This window comes from Pongo abelii, chromosome 6 (assembly GCF_028885655.2).
Source record: "Pongo abelii isolate AG06213 chromosome 6, NHGRI_mPonAbe1-v2.0_pri, whole genome shotgun sequence".
NCBI classification, from domain to species: Eukaryota; Metazoa; Chordata; class Mammalia; order Primates; family Hominidae; genus Pongo; species Pongo abelii.
Window position 1 is genome coordinate 124,909,817 of NC_071991.2, and position 13,851 is coordinate 124,923,667.

Consider the following 13,851-nt stretch of genomic DNA (forward strand, 5'->3'; position numbering starts at 1 on the left):
CTAGAAGAAAACTGAAAATCTGGGAGTAAGATGGCCCAATAGAAGCCTCTATCAATGGTTCACCCTAGAATACCAAACTGAAAAACTATCCATGCAAAAAAAAAAAAAAAAATCCACCTTCATAAGAACAAAAAATCAGGTGAGTAGTCACAGTACTTAGTTTTACTTCATATCACTGAAAGAGGCACTAAAGAGGCTAGGAAAGACAGTCTTTAACTGCCAGCCCCACCTCTTCTCCACCCCCAGCTGCAACCATGTGGCACACAGATAGAATCAGTGTGCTTGAGGGAGGAAGAACACAGTAATTGTGGGGCTTTGGAACTCACTGTTGTCCTGTCACAGCAGAAAGGAACACCAAATAGAATTCACCTAGCACCCACAGAGGGAGGATTTAGACCAGCCCTACCCATCCCAGCAGGCAAAAGTTGAATTCCAGCAAGTTCTGCCACCATGAGGTAAAATGCTCTGTTGTTCTAAATAAGCTTGAAAGGCAGTCTATGCCATAAGGACTGAAATTCCTGGGCACAGCCTGGTGCTGTGCTGGGCTCAGAGCCAGTGGACTTGTGGGGAATGTGACCTAGTGAGACATTAGCCAGGGCAGCCAAGGAAGTGTATACGCCACCCCTCTCCCTACCCCAGGCAGTGCAGCTCACAGCTTCAGGAGACTCCTTCCTTCTACTTGAGAGGCAGAGGAGGAAGAGTAAAAAGGACTTTTCCTTGCAACATGGATACCAGCTCAGTCACAGTAGGATAGGGCACCAGGCAGAGATTTGAGGCCCCATTCCAGGCCCTAGCTCCTGGATGAAATTTTTAGACACATCACTGGCCAGAAGGCAACCCACTCCCTTGAAGGGAAGGTCCTAGTCCTCACAAGATGTATCATCTGCTGACTAAAGAGATCCTGGGCCCTGAATAATCATCAGTGGTAGCACTGATGAATAAGCACCAGGTGGTGCTTGGGTAAGATTCAGAGACATGCCAGCTTCCCAGCTGTGGTCACTATAGGGAGAGACTCCTTCTGCTTGAGAAAAGGAGAGGGACAAGTAAAGAGGACTTTGCCTTGCAGCCTAGGTACCAGCTCAGCCACAGTGGTTGACATAGTTTGGATATTTGTCCCCACCCAAATCTCATGTTGAAATGTAATCCCCAATGCTAGAGGTGGGGCCTGGTGGGAGGTGTTTGAATCATGGTTGTGGATCCTTCATGAATGGCTTCAGCCATCCCCTTGGTGGTAAGTGAGCTCTCACTCTGAGTTCACATGAGATCTGGATGGTTAAAAGTATGTGGCACCCCCCTCCCCACTTTCTGTCTTGCTTGCTCCTGCTTTTGCAATGTAACATGCCTGCTTCCTCTTTGCCTTCTGCCATGATTGGAAGCCTTCTAAAGCCTCCTCAGAAACTGAGTAGATGTGGGTACCATGCTTCCTGTAAAGCCTGAAGAACTATGGGCTAAGTAAACCTCTTTTCTTTACAAATTACCCAGTCTCAGGTATTTCTTTATAGCAATGCAAAAATGGCTGAATTCAGTGGGGTTAGAGCACCAAGCAGACTCCTGGGATCCCTAGTTCGAGGTCTTGGCCCTTAGAAGACACTTCTGGACCTGCCCTGAGCCAGAGGGGAGCCCACTACCCTGAAGGGAGAGTCCCCAGCCTGGTAGCATTCACCACATGCTGACTGAAGAGCCCTTGGGCCTTGAGTGAACATCAGTGAGAGCCAAACAGTACATGCCATGGGCCTGGGGTGGTGGCGGCCACAGGGATAAACTCCTCTACTTGTGGAAAGAGGAGGAAAGAGTGGGAAGAACTTTGTCTTGTTGCATTGGTGCCAGCTCAGCCACAGTAGAATAGAGCACCAGGTAGATTCCTAAGATGTCTGACTCAAGGCTCTGGCTCCTGGACAGCATTTCTGGACCCCCCAGGGCCAGGAAGAACTCACTACCCTGAAAAGAAGAACACAAGCCTGACTGGCTTCACCACCTGCTGAATTTAGAGCCCTAGGGTCTTGACGGAACATAGGCAGTAGCCAGCCAGTGGTTACCATGGGCCTTATGTAATATTGACTGCTGTGCTGGCCTCAGGTCTGACCCAGTGCAGTCCTAGTGGTGTGGCCACGGGGTATTTGTGTCACCCCCTCCCCCAGTTCCAAGCAGCTCAGCACAGAGAGACTACATTTGTTTGGGAGAAAGTTAGCGATGAAAACAAGAATGTCCCCCTGGTAATCCAGGGAATTCTTTGGGATCTTATCCAATACCACCAATGTGGTACCTCTACAAGTCTGCACGAGCCACAGCATTACTGGACTTGGGATGCCCCCTAATGCAGATATGGTTGCAGTGACCAAAAATTTAGATGACAATACCCAAGTCCCTTCAATATCTGGAAGGATGATTACAAACAAGCCCAGATTATGAAGACTACAATAAATACCTAACTCTTCAATGCACAAACACCAACAAACATCCGCAAGCACCAAGACTACCCAGGGAAATATAACCTCACCAAACAAACTAAATAAGGCACCAGGGACCAATCCTGGACAGAAAGAGATACATGATCTTTCAGACAGAGAATTCAAAATAGCTGTTTTGAGGAAACTCAATGAAATTTAAGATAACATGAAGGAATTCAGAATCCTCTCAGAAAAATTTGACAAAGAGATAGAAATGTTTAAAAAGAATCAAGCGAAATTCTGGAGTTGAAAATGCAATTAACGTACTGAAAAATGCATCAGAGTCTCTTAAAAGCAGAATTGATGAAGAAGAAAGAATTAGTAAGTTTAAAGACATGTTATTTGAAAATATACAGTCAGAAGAGACAAAAGAAAAAGGATTTAAAAGAATGAAACATACCTAGGAAATCTAAAAAATAACCTCAAAAGGGCAAATCTAAGAGTTCTTGGCATTAAAGAGAAGGTTTCCTAGAAAAGTGTATCCAGCGAAAATATCCTTTAAAAGTGAAGGAGAGGCCAAGCCTGGTGGCTTACACCTGTAATCCTAGCACTTTGGGAAGCTGAGGTGGGTGGATCACTTGAGCCCAGGAGTTCAAAACCAGCATGGGCAACATGGAGAGCGCCCGTCTCTATTAAAAAAAAAAAAAAAGAAGGAGAAATAAAGTCTTTCCCAGACAAATAAAAGCTGACAGATTTCATCAACAGAAGGATCAATGAAGCAAAAACTTGGTTTTTTGAAAAGATAAAATCAACAGATCTTTAGCCAGACTAACAAAGAAAAACAGAGAAGACTCAAATAAATAACATCAGAGATGAAAAAGGAGACATTACAACAAATACCACAGAAATTCAAAGGATCATTATAGGCTACTAAAAGCTGCTATATGCCAATAAATTGAAAAACCAACAAGCAATGGACAAATTCCTAGACTCATACAATCTACCAAGATTGAACCATGAAGAAATCAAAAACCTGAACAGACCAATAACAAGTAATGAAATTGAAACTGTAATAAAACGTTTCCCAGCAAAGAAAACCTGGGACCCAATGGCTTCACTGCTGAATTCTACCAAACATTTAAAGAAGAACTAACATTAACTCTACTCAAACTATTTCAAAAAAACAGAGGAGGAAGGAATGTTTCCAAACTCATTCTATGAGTGTTACTCTAATACCAAAACCAGGCAAAGACACATCAAAGAAAGAAAACTACAGGCCAATATCTTTGAGGAACCTTGATGCAAAAATTCTCAACAAAAAACTAGCAAACCAAATTCAACAACTCATTAATAAGATCATTCATCATGACCAAAAGGGATTAATTTCAGGACTACATGGATGGTTCGACATATGTAAATCGATATGATACATCATACCAAGAGAATGAAGGACAAAACCACAAGATCATTTCAATTGATGCTGAAAAAGCATTTAACAAAATTCAGTATCTCTTCATGATAAAGTCCTCAAAAACTGTGTATAGAAGGAACACACCTCACCAAAATAAAAGGGATATATGACAGACCCACAGCTACTATCGTACTGAATGGGAAAATACTAAAAGATTTTCCTGTAAGATCTGGACAAGACAAGGATGCCCACTTTCACCACTGTTATTCAACATAGTACTGGAATTCTTCACTAGAGCAGTCAGACAAGAGAAAGCTGTAAAGACACACTTCCTTTCCTTCCGAATTGGAAAGGAAGAAGCCAAATTATCTTTGTTTGCACATGATATGATACCATGTTTGGAAAAACCCAAGTTTTCCACAAGAAAACTATTAGAACTGATAAACAAATTCAACAAAGTTGCAGGATACAAAATCAACATACAAAAATCAATAGTGTTTATATATATACCAACAGTGAACAATGTGAAAAAGAAATTTTAAAAGTAATCCCATTTATAATAGCCACACATAAAATTAAATACCTAGGAATTAATTTAATCCAAAGAAGTGAAAGATCTCATAACGAAAACTAGAAAACACTGATGAAAGACATTGAAGAGGACATCAAAAATGGAAAAAGATTCCATGATCACGGATTGGAAGAATCAATATTGTTAAAATGTGATTACCACCCAAAGCAATCTACAGATTCAATGCAATCCCTATCAAAATACCAATGACATTCTTCACATAAATAGAAAAAACAAACCTAAAATTCATATGGAATAACAAAAGACCCAAAATTGCCAAAGCTATCCTAAGCAAAAAGAACAAAACTGGAGGAATCACATTACCTGACTTCAAATTATACTACAGAGCTATAGTAACCAAAACAGCACGGTACTAGCACAAAAATAGACACATAGACCAGTGGAACACAGGGCCCAGAAACAAATCCACCTACCTATAGTGAACTCATTTTTGACAAAGATCCCAAGAACATACACTGGGGAAAAGACAATCTCTTCAATAAATAGTGCTGGGAAAACTGGCTGTCCATATGCAGAAGAATGAAACTAGACCCCTATCTCTTACCATACACAAAAATCAAATCGAAATGGATTAAAGACTTACATCTAAGACCTCAAACTATGAAACTACTACAATAAAACATTGGGAAAAATCTCTAAGAAATTGGTCTGGCAGAAATTTCCTGAGCAGTACCCCATAAGCATAGGCAACCAAAGCAAAAATGGGCAAATGGGATCACATCAAGTTAAAAGGCTTCTGCACAGCAGAAATATATATACATATATACATATATATATTTTTGTGTTGTATTAAAAAAATCTTTGCCTAACCCAAGATCAATAAGATTTTCTGTTTTTTATTTTTTAAATTTTTGTGGGTACATGGTAGATATATATATTTACAGAATACACGAGGGTTTTTTGGTCTTTTTTTTTTGGGCGGGGAGAACAGGGTTTTGCTATATCGTCCAGGCAGGTTTAGAACTCCTGGGCTCAAGCTGTCCTCCTGCCTCTGCCTCCCTAAGTGCTGAGATTACAGACGTGAGCCATCGTGCCTGACTACATGAGATATTTTGAAACAGGCATGCCTGTTCATAGGAGATATAGTCATAATGACCCAAAACTGGAAAAACCCAAACATAGGTATTCATCAACTGATGAATGGATAGACAAATTGTGGTATATTTATAGAATGCAATACTACTCTGCAATAAAAAGGAACAAACTACTGATACAGGAATGAACTTAAAAAGCATTAGGCTAAGTGAAAGAAGCCAGACACAAAATATTTCATTTCTATGAAATCTTAGAAATAAAACTATAATGATAGAAAGCAGATTGGTTATTACCATAGGCCATGCTGTAGAGTATTGGTGGACACGTGTGGGAACTTTTTGGAATAAGTATTCTATATCTTGATTGTAGTGGCTGTTATATGGTTGCACACATTTTCAAAACTCATTGAATTGTCCACATCAAATAGGTGGATTTTATTGTATGTAAATTATACCTCAATAAAGCTGATTGAAAATTCTCTAGATAATAATAGTTTCTTTTTTATTTTTTTAAATAGCAGATGAAAGAAATATTCTGATGTGAATGTTTTGATGTGGATGGGGAATTGGTTTATAAAGATGGGAGATGACAGGGTAAATACTGAGTACAACTTTCCCTGGGTGGAGATGTGTCAAGAACAACATTTCTTCCCCTAGAGATTAGTGCTCAAATCGAACTTATTTAATGCTAATATAAAGAAAGGTGACTGTGTAGAAAGCAGAGGTTGTAGATAAGCTTTAAACTTCCTTCAATAGTGTATGTCAAGTGGATGAAGATGAATTGCTGGATGATTTCATACTGAGTGCATAAAGATAGGTAATGCATTTTAGGAAAAGCCATTTAAGCCTACATTAATACTATCATAAGGGCTCAAGTTATTTTATTGGAATACATTAAACTGTTTCCTGAAAATATTAATAACTATTGTAGACATGATATGGTATTCTGGTTAAAAAAGAATTTGTTATCTTTTAGAGGTAAATACTGAAGTATTTATAAATGAAGTTATAGGATATCTGGGGTTTGCTTTAAAATAATTCAGTGGGGTTGTGGGGAGAAGTTAGGGGTGGGAGTGTCTAGGAACATGGATGCAATAAGATTAGATATGTACTGATAATTGTTAAAGCTGAGTGATGGGCCCATGATGTTTACCTTTCTATTCTCTTTATTTTGTGTATGCTATGGTTTGAATATTTATCCCCTCCAAAACTCATGTTGAAACAATCCCCAATGTGGCAGTCAGTATTGAGAAGTGGGGCTATTGAAAGGTAATGGAATTGATTGACTAATAGGTTAATGGATCAATGAGTTATCATGGGAGAGGAACTGGTGACTTTATAAGAAGAGAGACCTGAGCTAGCATGTTAGCATGCTCAACCTCCTTGCCATGTGATAACTTGTGCAGCTTCCAGACTCTAGAAAGTCCCAATCAACAAGAAGGCCCTCACCAGATGTGGCTCCCCTGACCTTGGATTTCTCAGTCTCCATAACTGTAAGAAATAAATTCCTTTTTTATATAAATTACTCACTTTCAGATATTCTGTTATAAGCAGCAGAAAATGGACTAAGACTAAGACAGTGTATGTTTGAACATTTCCGTAATAATAGGTTGAGTTTGTTTGTTTTTAGTTTTCTAGGAAAAAAAAAAATCTGTCTTCACTTAGATGAGCTTGGCCTGGCGTCACCCTGGACTCAACTACATGGTCCATAAGGAAATAAAAATAAGTTGAAACTAGGCTCTCTAAAAGTGTCTTTTTAGGTCAAGGGAATGGGTTAGGCAGCAGAATCACCAGGGGTGATCATCTATTCTATGCTGAGGGTCTCTCCAGAGGATTTAATTTGATTGGGTGGCAAATTCAGCAGGTATCACCTGGCAGAGGTGACACCCAAAGTCTGATGGATACAGGTTTGTGCTTCTGAACTAATCTGTGTCCGTGCTATTTGAACTGGGTCCCAAGGCAAAAACTGAGGCTTCAAAAGACAGTATTCAAACCCTTGGGGAAAGGAAAGGGCTACGTAGACTTGTAGGATCCCTGCCAATGAGAAATATTTTGGGAATATCCACAATCAATGGGAAGGGAGAGGGTCACCACATCATTCCAACATGCTGCTGTGAGTCATAAACCCAACAGAATGCTAGGATCAGACACAACATGGAACACAAAATTATTCCATCCCATACATTAATTGCCAATCCTCAAAAAATACATGTTAGAAATTTAAAAAAAATTAGAGAAGGATAACTAATTATTTTATTAGAAAACCGATGAAAATCTATGACAACAAGAGACCAAAATATGGCAATTTTGGAGATTTGAAGGCTGTAAATTCATAGAAATGTAAATATGGTAATATAGACTTTTTCACTAAATCCTAATATGCCAGACCTACAGGATACAACTCAAAGCTTAAAAGACATACTTTTATCTCAATGAAAGGAGGTACTACTTTATAAGAACATTTTAGCTAAAAACAGGAAAATGCTCATGCAGGGTTTAACTAGCAAATAATAAAATACAATTAAAGTAAGGTAGGGTGTTTGAGAAAAAAGAAAATCCTAAACATTTTGAGGCTGACATCATGAAAGTCATCTAAGCTTTTTACTATGTATCCATTGGCACTACTTCCAAGGCTGAGTTGGACAGATCATCTGTGTTGCTTATATACTGCAGTTCTTAAGTTTTCAAGATGTGAATAAAACCCACAAGTCACTGCTAGAATGGCTATTGGTCCTTGTATATACAAAGAGTCTCCATTTCTAGAGTTAGACATAAGAATACACTTTAGCCAGGAGCAGAATTATGGGGCATTGTGCCATACCAGCCACCATCCCCTGAAAACCTGCCCTTCTAGATATGTAACTGCGTAACAGCTACCACAAAACTTAGTGCCATAAAACAGCATCCACTTTGTTTCATAATTTTCCAAGTCACAAATTTGAGAAGGCCTCAACTAGGTGATTCTTCTGCTCCATGTGTCATCAACTGGGGTCACTCGTGCTATTCAGCTGGTGCCTGGGCTAGGCCAGAGTGCCCATGATGCTTCTTTCATGCACCTGATGTCTCAGCAGAGATTGCAAAAGGCTGGGTTCTGCTGAGCCCCTCTCCCTCACTAGGTAATATCAGGGTCTCTCCACACGTTTACTTCAGCAGAGTAGTTAGGCTTCTTATCTGATGGCTGATGTAGGATCAGATGCCAAGAACAGAGGAAGCTGTCAGACCTCTTAAAATTCAGGCTCACTACTGGCATCATGTCACTTCTGTTGTACTCCGTTGATCAAAGTAATCCAGGCCAGCTCAGATTCAAAGGGAGAAGAAATGGATCTCTCAATGGCAGGAATTTTAAATAACTTGAGGCCATCTTTAATTCACCACAGATGCCCTTAAAAAAAACTGTCAGGAACTGAAAGATATCCCCATCTGCATTTAAGGATGAATGCAGAATGAAATTTTCCTGGACTAAGTTCTTTTTTAGTCTAGTTATGTAGATAACTAGTTCTACATACCTTAATATTCCTGTTCTTTTTTGTTTTGTTTTGTTTTGTTTTGTTTTGTTTTAGATGGAGTCTCGCTGTGTCGCTTAGGCTGGAGTGCAGTGGTGCGATCCTGGCTCACTGCAAGCTCCGCCTCCTGGGTTCATGCCATTCTCCTGCCTCAGCCTCCCGAGAAGCTGGGACTACAGGCGCCCGCCACCACACCCAGCTAATTTTTTAAATATTTTTAGTAGAGACAGGGTTTCACTGTGAATATTCCTGTTCTTAACCCAACAAAAAGAATATTCCCAGGCACATATGAAGTGTTCTGTTCCTCAGTTTGCCCATATGAATATATGCGTATGCATCATATGGAATATGCATTCATCATATTCACGTGTTGAAATTCTCAGCCCCAAGGTGATGGTGACCAGCCTGGCCAACATGGCAAAACTCCATCTCTACTAAAAATACAAAAATTACTTCATTGTAAGTAAATTAGCCAGGCATGGTGGCAAGTACCTGTGGTCCCAGCTACTTGGGAGGCTGAGGCAGGAGAATCGCTTGAACCCAAGAGCGGGAGGTTGCAGTAAGCCGAGATCGTGCCACTGCACTCCAGCCTGGACGACAGAGCAAGACTCCATCTCAAAAAAAAAAAAAAAGAAGAAGAAGAAGAAGTGAGGCTTTCACGAGGTGATTGAGTCATGAAGGCCTTCATGAATAAGATTGGTGCCTTATAAAAGAAGCCTGAGAGACCCCTCACCCCTTCTGCTGTGTGAGGACACAACAAGAAGGTGTCATCTGTGAGCCAGAACACAGGCCTTCACCAGACACCAAATCTGCTGGTGACTTAATCTTTGACTTCCCAGCATCCAGAACTGTGCAAAATAAATTTGTGTTTTTTATAAGCTACCCAGTCTATGGCATTTTGGCATAGCAGCCCAAATAGACTAACAGAGGCATCTCTTAATACATTGCATTACATAATCATTACAATAACTTGGCAAGCAGAGATTATTAGCCTAGCATCACAAACCATGACCTGAATTTGAAGCCAGGTTCATTATGACTGTAAAGCCTACAGTCACATTACAAATGTAGTAGAGAAATAAGTATTGGCAAGAATTTGAAGCAACAGGAACTCTCCTACACAGCTGAGGAAAGCATACATTGTTGCAGTCATTACAACCAATTTGGAACACACTTATTCAAAAGCATATCTTGGGTGACCCAGTATTTCCAATACCAGATAAATTTCCTAGGGACACTCATGCACATACACACAAGAAGATGTGTACATGTATTTGTAACTTGTTAGTAACACCAAAGAAACAGGAAACAACACAAATGTCAATCAATAGTAGAACAGATAGCTAAGTGGTAGTGTGTTCATACACTGGAATATGCAGAGGTGAAAATGAAACACATGGAACAGCATGCATCCACAAGGATGAATCTTAAAAATCCAATAATAATAATAGACACTGGGGACTCCAAAGAGGAAGGAGAGAGGAGAGGGCTAAAAAAAGTACCCACTAGGTACAATGTTCACTGTTTAGGTGATGGGTACACTAGAAGCCCAAACCTCACCATCATGCAATATATTCCTGTATATTGGCTGAATTTTGTGTTTTATGTTTTATCACCTTACTTCTTCATAGTTTTATCCTCAATGTTGTATTTTAACTAACATATTATTCATTTTTTATGTTTTTAAGTTTCATACAAATGGAATCATAGGTATTTATCTGTTACATATCCATGTAACAAACCTGAACATGTACCCCTGAATCTAGAAAAAATAAATAGTAATATGAAAAAAAATCTAAAAAAAAAAAAAAAGGAAATCTAATACTGAGACACTGGAGTAAGCCAAAGATGAATCCCTAGCTAGGATTCCATTTGCATAAAGCATAAAAACAGGGAAAAAAAGAACAATATAGTAGTTTAAATGCAACATAGAGGATAAAACTATGAAGAAGTAAGGTGATCAAACACAGAATTCAGCCAGGAAGAAGAAGGATGTGATCTGACAGGAACACACAAGGGGCATCCAGAATACGACAGCATTTTATCTCTTGACCGAGGTGGGAGTTGTTTCACTGTTTTTCTTCTGACTAAAAAGTTCATTCTTTATATAGCTAACTATCTCAGTTATTCTCCTACCATGCTTCAATACCCACAGCTACTTAGCCACACTGCAGCTATCTGTTGATTGCTTTCCCATCATCCATCCAGCATGACTGGGCAGGATGAACTACCGTGATTGATGTCCCTGCTCCTACACTGGCCAGCTCCCACCGAAGGTCCATTAATACACCAGGGCAATCTGCCTTAATATGTGTTTGAAGATCTGTTACACAAAAAGATAGGTTATTGCTTTTCTAATAAATCTCCATGAAAGAACTTTTTTTATTTTTTAACTTATTTTGGTAAAATATATTATTCTCAAGTTTTCCTTTGCATCTCACTTTTTAAACCATCACCACATGCCACTGTGAGATATGTTACTTTAGAAGCAAAAGACTCATTATATCTATACAGAAAGAGTAACCATAGTCTTCACTGTAAGTAAATTTGTCTATATTTGTCATGTACAAAGAACAGGAAAAACATGTTTATAGCTTGATATTGCAGATAGATGTAATGAAAGAGGATGGGAAATTTCACTGCCCCAGTGTAGAAAAACAAAATCATTAGAAAAGTAAACAATGCATTTAAATAATGCATTCTATTTTGATAATAGATATGCTAGAGCAAATACAGATTTCTAAAATTATCAGTTTTCCACTCCACAAAGGAAATAAATATGATAACTAGAAAAATCCAAGTGAAATATATTTTATTTCTGCTTGTTGGCATAAAAGCAAAGCAGAAAGACTTCTTAGGGGTTTTTCCCCCTTTAACAATAAGTTAATGTCAAAATAACTGAAGAATTTAACATTACAACTCTCTCTCCCTCATATCAAGGCCCTAATAGCTCTTAGTTCAACAGGTAACTATTAAGTCAAAACAAAGCAAATTAAAATATATTCCCTGGAGGTCACACTTCTACCAGATTAAAATGAGACAGTAAGTTATGCATCAGGTAAGAAAAATTATGCTTCTAGAGCAATTTAATAAGAAAGTATTTTTCTCCCTCATGAAACTTTTAAAAATTGGCAGTTTGACACTGTTGGTAAACTAGCATAGCCACTGTGAAGAACAGTGTGGAAGTTCCTCAGAAAACTACAAATAGATCTACTATATGATCCAGCAATCCCACTACTGGGTATTTATCCAAAGAAAAGGGAATCATTATATTGAAGAGATATCTACACCCCCGTGATTATTGCAGCAGTATTTACACTAGCCATTATATAGAATCAACCTAGGTGTCCAACAATAGATGAATGCCTAAAGAAAATGTGGTGTATATTTCTGGCCTGGCGCGGTGGCTCACGCCTGTAATCCCAGAGCTTTGGGAGGCTGGGGTGTGTGGATCACGAGGTCAGGAGTTCAAGGTCAGTCTGGACAACATGGTAAAGGCCGGTCTCTACTAAGAATGGAAAAAATTAGCCGAGTGTGGTGGTGCATGCCTGTGGTCCCAGCTGCTTGGGAGGCTGAGACAGAGAGTTGCTTGAACCCAGGAGTCGGAAGGTGCAGTGGGCCGGGACTACGCCACTGCACTCCAGACTGGACAAAAGAGCAAGACTCTGTCTCAAAAAAAGAAGCAAAAAGAAAAGAAAGAAAGAAACTGGTTTTCTAAAAAATAAGAAAATCTGAATAAAGTATGGCTTTAGTTAATAATACTACATCAATATTGGTTCACTACTTATGAAAAAATATACTATATTAACATATATTAATAATAAATTGATGTATGTTTATGTGAAAAAAAAGAAAAGAAAATGTGGTGTATATACACACACACAATGAAATACTATTCAGCCATAAAAAAAGAATGAAATCTTGTCATTTGCAGCAACATGGATGGAGGATATTGTGTTAAGTGAAATAAGCCAGGAACAGAAAGTTAAACACAGCATGTTCTCAATCACGTGGGAGCTTTAAAAAGTGGATTTCATAGAAGTAAAAAGTAGAAGAGAGGATACTAGAGACTGGGAAGGGCAAGGGAAGGAAGGGATAGGGAGAGATTTGTTAAAGTACACAAAACTGCAGCTAGATAGGAGGAAGAAGTTCTAGGGTTCTCTAGCACTGTAAGATGACTATAGCTAACAAGAATATATTATATAGCTTCAAATGACTGAAAGGAGGATATTGAATGTTCCCAACACAAACAAATGATAAATGTTTGAGATGATGGATGTGCTAATCACTCTGATCTGACCACTATACATTATATACATCAAAACATCACTATGCACCCATGAATACATACAATTAGTTTTTGCCAATTTACAAAAATAAAATTTGTAAATTAAAAACAAAAACAAGTAATGGGGAAAGTGAAAAAAAAGGAAAAAGATAAATCTTAGAAGCCACATGAGACTGGTGTCAGTCTCTACAAAGCTGGAAGTGGGTAAAATCTGTCCTCACCTTCTCCAGTTTCCCTCTCTGCTCTTCCTCCTCTGGTTTCCCTTCTGAACTCCTCTTCTACATGTCACAAAGGATGAATCTTCTCAGGGTTTGGTCCTGTGCCCTCTTCTCTTCTCTCTACATTTTCAGGTGCTTTCATTTATCCCCACTGGAACACTGTGTCTTATATTTACCGAGAGCCTATTGGCCCAGGGTTTACAGTCCATTGGATAGTCATCTGAATGTCCTAAAATCAACACATTCCCAAATGAAAACCTCACCTTCTTTGTGAACCTCCTTTTGTATTCCTCCTTTTAGATTGGTGGCATCAACTTTTCTTTACCTCGCCCCCATGTGCAATGATTCACTAAGTCTTATTGATTATACTTCTGAAATATTCTTTTTTAAATGTGTCTTATGTCCAAGCTCACAATCT

General features: G+C 38.9%; 1 long non-coding RNA gene across 1 annotated transcript in view; it reads left to right on the forward strand.

The window, feature by feature from the left end:
* The first annotated feature begins 338 nt into the window (after positions 1 to 338).
* The window catches only part of LOC134761791 (uncharacterized), a 35,782-nt gene continuing 22,269 nt past the window's right edge, over positions 339 to 13,851 (forward strand). The window contains exon 1 of the long non-coding RNA XR_010140927.1: positions 339 to 455. This is a non-coding gene — a long non-coding RNA (uncharacterized LOC134761791). The remainder of the gene's footprint in view (positions 456 to 13,851) is intronic.